Source organism: Solanum pennellii, chromosome 6 (genome assembly GCF_001406875.1).
Source record: "Solanum pennellii chromosome 6, SPENNV200".
Lineage (NCBI taxonomy): Eukaryota > Viridiplantae > Streptophyta > Magnoliopsida > Solanales > Solanaceae > Solanum > Solanum pennellii.
Genome location: NC_028642.1, coordinates 12520377 through 12526532, shown reverse-complemented (window position 1 = coordinate 12526532; position 6156 = coordinate 12520377).

Sequence of the window (6156 nt, the reverse complement as noted above, 5' to 3'; positions counted from 1 at the left end):
GCACACACGGTTAGATGACTTCGGGCATGGCAGGCCATCATCCCCCTTGGATAACATACATAGGTTCGGACAAAGTTGGGCGTTGCATGCCATAATCGCCCTTTGACAACATACACAGTCGGACAATGTCGGTCGTGGAATGTTATCATTCCCCTTGGACTGCACACACGGTCGGACGACGTTGGGCATGTTAATGATGTCATCGCCCTTGGACAGCATACACTGTAGGATGACGTCGAGCATGGCATGTTATCATCGCCCATGTACAGCACACACGGTCGGATGACATCGGGCGTTAAATGTCATCATTGCCCTTGGACATCCCGAACGGTCAGACGACGTTATGCGTGGCGTGCCAGCATGGTCCTTGGGCAGCACACACGATCGAATGACGTCGAACGTGACATGCCACCATTGCTGTTGGACAGCACACACGATCGGACTATGTTGGGCATGGCATGACACCATCTCCCTTGGAGAGCACACACCGTCGGACAACGTCGGGCATGGCATACAATCATCTCCGTTGGAAAGAAGACACGATCGAACGATGTCTGGAGTGGCATGTTATCATCGCCCATGTACAGCACACACGGTCGGACAACGTCGGGCATGGCATACAATCATCTCCGTTGGAAAGAAGACACGATCGAACGATGTCTGGAGTGGCATGTTATCATCGCCCATGTACAGCACACACGGTCGGACAACGTCGGGCATGGCATACAATCATCTCCGTTGGAAAGAAGACACGATCGAACGATGTCTGGAGTGGCATGTTATCATCGCCCATGTACAGCACACACGGTCGGACAACGTCGGGCATGGCATACAATCATCTCCGTTGGAAAGAAGACACGATCGAACGATGTCTGGAGTGGCATGTTATCATCGCCCATGTACAGCACACACGGTCGGACAACGTCGGGCATGGCATACAATCATCTCCGTTGGAAAGAAGACACGATCGAACGATGTCTGGAGTGGCATGTTATCATCGCCCATGTACAGCACACACGGTCGGACAACGTCGGGCATGGCATACAATCATCTCCGTTGGAAAGAAGACACGATCGAACGATGTCTGGAGTGGCATGTTATCATCGCCCATGTACAGCACACACGGTCGGACAACGTCGGGCATGGCATACAATCATCTCCGTTGGAAAGAAGACACGATCGAACGATGTCTGGAGTGGCATGTTATCATCGCCCATGTACAGCACACACGGTCGGACAACGTCGGGCATGGCATACAATCATCTCCGTTGGAAAGAAGACACGATCGAACGATGTCTGGAGTGGCATGTTATCATCGCCCATGTACAGCACACACGGTCGGACAACGTCGGGCATGGCATACAATCATCTCCGTTGGAAAGAAGACACGATCGAACGATGTCTGGAGTGGCATGTTATCATCGCCCATGTACAGCACACACGGTCGGACAACGTCGGGCATGGCATACAATCATCTCCGTTGGAAAGAAGACACGATCGAACGATGTCTGGAGTGGCATGTTATCATCGCCCATGTACAGCACACACGGTCGGACAACGTCGGGCATGGCATACAATCATCTCCGTTGGAAAGAAGACACGATCGAACGATGTCTGGAGTGGCATGTTATCATCGCCCATGTACAGCACACACGGTCGGACAACGTCGGGCATGGCATACAATCATCTCCGTTGGAAAGAAGACACGATCGAACGATGTCTGGAGTGGCATGTTATCATCGCCCATGTACAGCACACACGGTCGGACAACGTCGGGCATGGCATACAATCATCTCCGTTGGAAAGAAGACACGATCGAACGATGTCTGGAGTGGCATGTTATCATCGCCCATGTACAGCACACACGGTCGGACAACGTCGGGCATGGCATACAATCATCTCCGTTGGAAAGAAGACACGATCGAACGATGTCTGGAGTGGCATGTTATCATCGCCCATGTACAGCACACACGGTCGGACAACGTCGGGCATGGCATACAATCATCTCCGTTGGAAAGAAGACACGATCGAACGATGTCTGGAGTGGCATGTTATCATCGCCCATGTACAGCACACACGGTCGGACAACGTCGGGCATGGCATACAATCATCTCCGTTGGAAAGAAGACACGATCGAACGATGTCTGGAGTGGCATGTTATCATCGCCCATGTACAGCACACACGGTCGGACAACGTCGGGCATGGCATACAATCATCTCCGTTGGAAAGAAGACACGATCGAACGATGTCTGGAGTGGCATGTTATCATCGCCCATGTACAGCACACACGGTCGGATGACATCGGGCGTTAAATGTCATCATTGCCCTTGGACATCCCGAACGGTCAGACGACGTTATGCGTGGCGTGCCAGCATGGTCCTTGGGCAGCACACACGATCGGACTATGTTGGGCATGGCATGACACCATCTCCCTTGGAGAGCACACACCGTCGGACAACGTCGGGCATGGCATACAATCATCTCCCTTGGAAAGAAGACACGATCGAACGATGTCTTGAGTGGCATGTTATCATCCGCCCTGAACAGCACACATGATTGGACCTCCTAGGGAGTTGCATGCCCACATGGTCCTTGGGCAGCATAAACGGTTTGATGACGTCGGGCATGACATTCAATCATCGCCCTTGGGCAGCACACATGGTCGAACGATGTCGGGTGAGGTACACCATCATCTACCTTGGACAACATACATAGTCGGACGACGTCGGGCGTGGCATGCCATCATCGCCCTTGGAAAGCATGCATGGTCGGATGACATCGTGTGTGGCATGCCATCATCGGCATTTGGTATCACACACGGTCAAACGACGTCGGTATGGCATGCCCTCATCGCTATTGGGTAGCACACGCGGTCGTATGACGTCATGCGTGACATGTCATCTTTGCCTTTTGACAACACACATGGTGGGACGACGTCCAGCGTTGCATGCCATCATTTCCCTTGGACACAATACATGGTCGGACTACGTCGGGCCTGGCATGACATCATGGCCCTTAGAAAGCATACACAGTCGGCCGACGTCGGGCATGGCATTTTATCATCTCCTTTGGACAACACACACGATCGGACTACGTCGGGCGTGGAAATGATATAATTTCCCTAGGGCAGCACACACGGTCGACTGACATCGGGCGTTAAATGCCATCATTGCCCTTGGAAAGCATTTACGGTCGGACTACGTCGGGTGTGGCATGTTATCATCGCCCTTTGAAAGCATAAATGATCGGACGATGTCAGGCGTGGCATGTTATAATCACCCCTGGACAGCACACACGCACAAAAGATGTCGGGCATGGCATGCACGCATGGCGCTTGGGCAGCACACACGGTTTGATGACATCAGGCGCGACATGCCATCATTGCCATTTTGAAGAACACATGGTCAGATGACGTCGGGTGTTACATGCCATCTTCGCCCTTGGAGAGCACTCATGGGGGGAGGACGTCGGGCGTGCCATGCCATCATCGCCCTTGCACAACATACAAATTCAAACTACGTCGGGTGTGGCATGCCATCATTGCCCTTGGCCAACAAACACGATCGGACGACGTCGGGCATGGCAGGACATCATCCCCATTCGACAGCATACATAGGGTTGAACAACGTCGGGCACGCGGAATGTCATCATCGCCCTTGGACAGCATACACGGTCGGACGACATCGGGCGTGGCATGTTATCATCTCCCTTAGACTGCACAGACGGTTGGACGACATTGGGCGTGGGAATGCTATCATAGACCTTTGTAAGCAAACACGATCGAATGACGTAAGGTGTTAAATGCCATCATTGCCCTTTGGACTTCACGCACGGTAGGACGACGTCGACGTGGCATGTAATCATCGCCTTTGAACTGCATACACGTTCTGACGATGTTGGGCGTGGCATGCCATCTTTGCCCTTCTAAAACACACACGTTCGGACGACGTCGGTTGTGGCAATGCAATCACCGCCATTGGAATGCATACACGATCGGGCGACGTCATGCGTGGCATGCCATCATGGTTCTTGGAAAGCATACACGATCGGACGACGTCGAGCGTGGTATGTTAACATCGCGCTTGGACAGCGTATATGATCGGACGACCTCGGGCGTGGCATGCCCACATGGCCCTTGGACAGCACCCACGGTCGAATGTCGTCTGGTGTGGCAATGACAACATCAGAAGCACACGTAATCGAACGACGTCAGGTGTGACATGCCATCTTCGCCCTTGGACAACACACATGGTGGGACGACGTCGAGCGTGGCATGCCATCATCTCCCTTGTATAAAAATACACGGTCGGACTACTTAGGGCGTGGCATGCCATCATGGCCCTTTGCCAGCACACACGGTCGAACAACATAGGGCGTGGCAGGCCATCATCGGCCTTGGACAACATACACAGGGTCAGACGACGTAGGGCGTGGCATGCCATCATTTCCCTTGGATATCATACACGGCCGGAAGACGTCGGGCGTGGCATTTTATCGTCGCTCTTAGACTGCACAGATGGTCAGACGATGTTGGGCATGGCAATGCTATCATCACCCTTGGGCAGCACACACAGTCAGACGATGTCGGGCGAAAAATGCCATCATTGACCTTGGAAAGCATACACGGTCCGACTAAGTCAAGTTTGGCAATTTATCATCGCCCTTGGAAAGCATACAACATCAAACGACGTCGGGCATGGCATGCCTGAATGGCCCTTGGGTAGCACACATAGTCGGATTACGTCAGGCGTGGCATGCCGTCATCGCAATTAGGCAGCACACGTTGTCGGACAATGTCGTACTTGGCATGACATCATTTCTATTGCACTGCACACGCGGTTGGACAACGTCAGGCGTGATGTGCCTTCTTCGCTCTTTTACAACACACACGGTGGGAGGATTTCAGGCGTGTCATGCCATCATCAAACTTGTACAGCATACAACGACGGACGACGTCGAGCGTGGCATGTCATCATGACCCTTGGATAGCACACACGGTTGGACTACGTTGGGCGTGGCAGGCCATCGTCGCCCTTGGTCAGCATACACATGGTCGGACAACGTCGGGCCTGGCATGCCATCATCGCCCTTAAACAACATACGCTGTCGGGCGTGGCGTGTTATCATTGCCCTTGGACTGCACACACGGTCGGACAATGTTTGGCGTAGCAATGCTATCATCGCCCTTAGGCATCACACATGGTAGGATGACGTTGGGCGTGGCATGCCATCATCGCTCTTCGACAGCATACACGGTCGAATGACGTCAGGGGTGGCATGCCATCATCACCATTAGGAAGCACACACGGTCGAACGGCGTCGGGCGTTGCATGCCATCATCGCCATTGGACAGCATACAGGGTCGGACTTTGTCAGGTGTGGCATGTTATTATCACCCTTGGAAATGATACAAGATCGGACAAAGTCGGGTGTCATATGTTTTCATCGCCCTTGGACTGTACACACGATCGACTAACATTGGCATGGCATGCCCGCATGACCGTTGGGAAGCACACACGGCCGGATGATGTCTGGCGTGGAATGCCATCATTGCCATTAGGCAACACACGCAATCGAACCACGTCGTGCGTGGCATTCCATCATCGCCATTGGGCAGCAAATGCGGTCGAATGAAATCTTGCACGACAGGCTATCTTTGCCCTTGGACATCACACATATTGGGACGACGTCGGGCATGGCATACCATCTTCTCCCATAGACAGCAGACACGGTCGAACAACGTTGAGCACGGTATGCCATCATTGCCCTTGGACAGCACACACGGTCGAACTATGTCAGGCATGGCAAGACATCATTGCCCTTGGGCAGCATACATAGGGTCGAACTACGTCAGGCGTGGCATGCCATCATCGCCATTGAGAAGGACACGCGGTCGAACAACGTTAGGCGTTACATGCAGTATTCGCCCTTAGACAGCACATATAGTGGGACGACGTCGGGCGTGGAATTCCATCATTGCCCTTAGACAGCATACATGGTAGGACGACGTCAAGCATGGCATGTTATCATTGCCCTTGGACAGCACACACGATTGTACTACATCGGGTATGGGAATGCTATAATCGCCCTTGGAAAGCACACATGATCAGACGATGTCGGGTGTTAAATGTTATCATTGCCCGTGGACAACATAC